Source organism: Austrofundulus limnaeus, unplaced genomic scaffold (assembly GCF_001266775.1).
Source record: "Austrofundulus limnaeus strain Quisiro unplaced genomic scaffold, Austrofundulus_limnaeus-1.0 Scaffold1766, whole genome shotgun sequence".
Taxonomy (NCBI): domain Eukaryota; kingdom Metazoa; phylum Chordata; class Actinopteri; order Cyprinodontiformes; family Rivulidae; genus Austrofundulus; species Austrofundulus limnaeus.
Genome location: NW_013954168.1, coordinates 5,655 through 8,112, shown reverse-complemented (window position 1 = coordinate 8,112; position 2,458 = coordinate 5,655).

The following is a 2,458-nucleotide window of genomic DNA, read 5'->3' as shown; positions in this document are numbered from 1 at the left end:
AAGTCAGACTTCTCCACTACTCAGTTATTTAGGGGTTCAGCACTCTTTGCAACTTCTAGTGACTGACATGGATATTTTAATTTAAAGCAAAAATAAAACTATTTCTACAATGCTCAGGGTTAAAGTCATGCAATAAGCGATGATAGTGAAGGTGATTTTACTCATCTTTTTTGATCACTAGTTTGCAGTGAGTCAGGTGGATCCAAGTGTTTCTTTCTGCTATTTTAAGTGAAATCCATGTGAAGATGTTGGAAGGATAGTTTGGTTGAGGAAATTGTCCTCTTTTTGGTCTTAGATTCCCTTGTGCATTGTGTTTTGCACATATTAAGCATGCTCTACAAAAGTTTTTTGAAAAAGTGTTAAATCCATATGTGGTGTAATGTTTGTATACTAATCCTACCATCCCTCCTGTTGAGACATGTATTACCATGGCTCAATACTGCTGCTGGTTTGTTTTCTGGACAGTAGTAGATTCCTTCTTTCATTTGTGCTCCTTTTTTTATCCAATATTGTTTTTCATGTTCTGGGGTTTGATTTTGCATGTCTAGTAGAGTTTGTTCCTCTAATTTATTTTGTTGTTGCATGAAAGTTGCTATCATTACAGGTTTTTGTGCTGCCTGTTTAGCTGTTTTGTCTGCAAATGCATTGCCTAAGCTAACAGGGTCTTGGTTGTTTGTGTGTGCAGAACATTTGCATATGGCTAATTTAGGTGGTAGCTGGATGGCTTGTATTAGTTCTGTTAAGAGCTGGGCATGTGTGACTGGCTTCCCTGTGGATGTTATCATGCCTCTGTTTTTCCAGTATTGTGCAAATGAGTGAGTCGTTGCGAAGGCATATTGACTATCTGTATAGATAGTAACTGTTTTGTTTTTTATTAATTTGCAGTATCCTTTTTTTTATAAGATAAGGAGTGAGCTAGCTTTTTCCCACAGCCTTGAAGCTGTGGTATGCGTGGTATACGGCTCCTAGCTTCCTGATTTTATTGAGCAAAGGATACAAACTAGTAATTGTTCAGAACGTGTTATCTAGCCACAGGGTGTCCTTGTAATTTATCAGTTTCATAAAAAAAATGTAATAAATGGTAACCATCCTGTGATTCTGTTCTATTTGTTCAAGTTTTTTAAGTTTAAGTTCACCCCAGGCTGTAAATACTTTGTTATTTACAATAACTATACATGTATGTTCTCCACAGAGGCTGCTTGTTGCTTTATCAATACTCTGTTCTCATGCAGACATTCCCCTTTGACATCACTACATGTTAKCTCACAGGCAAATATCTCAACAACAGTTTATCATGGCGATATAAAAATTATGTTGCAATATTTGATAAATTTCTTCTTTCTATAAATGCATTAATATGTTTATAATTTTTTTTGTTTAACATGCCAGGTATTTTTATGGCAAAGTTTATAGTTTTCTGAGAAGGGAGAGTTTTCTCATCCTCCCTCTATCTAGTCCTGTTTAAAAAAAAAAGTGCTTTGACTTGAGGGGGCTGTCATCGTTATAAAATACATTGCTTCCCCCTCCCCCACTGGTTTTTTCTTTTCTTTCTTCAACTGCTGTTGGTATGGGCCATTCTCATCACCGTTATCCACTAGTCCGCTATGGGCCCTGAAGACTTTAGTCATTCTGACTCTATAGTCATCAAATGGCTCATCGTCTTTTTGTCTACAACGTCCTATTTCAGTGTAGTCTGCTCGCTGTCGGTATCTTTGTCTAACACGGTCATTCTGTGCTCGAGCTCTCTGTTCCAGCTCGACACTACCTGATGCCAGGGGTGCAGGAGGGTTTTGGTTATTGTTATTTGGATCATAGTCGCCTCTGACCAAGTGCCAGGTGGCGCCCATGATACACATCCACACCTGCTGCAGCTCTACTCCATTCAGGTGATAAGAGGCTCTTAGATTATTTACACCTTGAATGCATTGTTCCACATCTTCTTTGGGGGGTGGTATACCTTCACACGCTTTTTTAACATCTTCTTGGGTCCATGTTCGGTAAACTAGTACCTGATCTGGATACCTTCCTCCTGCACCGTTGTCTTGACCCATCATAGGGTGGGGGAGTGCTATCAGTGGGCAGATTTCTACCTCAGGTCCACTAGTAGTCAAAAGCTGAGGGGGTGTGGGAGAAAACAATCCTCCCATTTTCTTTGACCACTTGGGCATTTCTCCTTGACTTCTAGTAGTTCTGGGTGTATCTTTATAAGGGGGAGGTGCGCTTGGCTCTGCTGCCTCCTGTTCTTCATTATCAGGACATGGGGGGTTATGAATTTGATTAATCAGGACTCTGTAAGGGGAGTGGACTACTACTTCATCATCCTCTTGTCTGTTAAACATCTGCTGCTTAGTTTGTGCCTGCTCTTTGCCTTTTTCTTCACTTGCTTTATTTTCCTGCTTCTTCTGCTGTTCTGTTACCTTCCTCTTATCTACTTTACTCTGCCCTCTTTCTCTTGCTC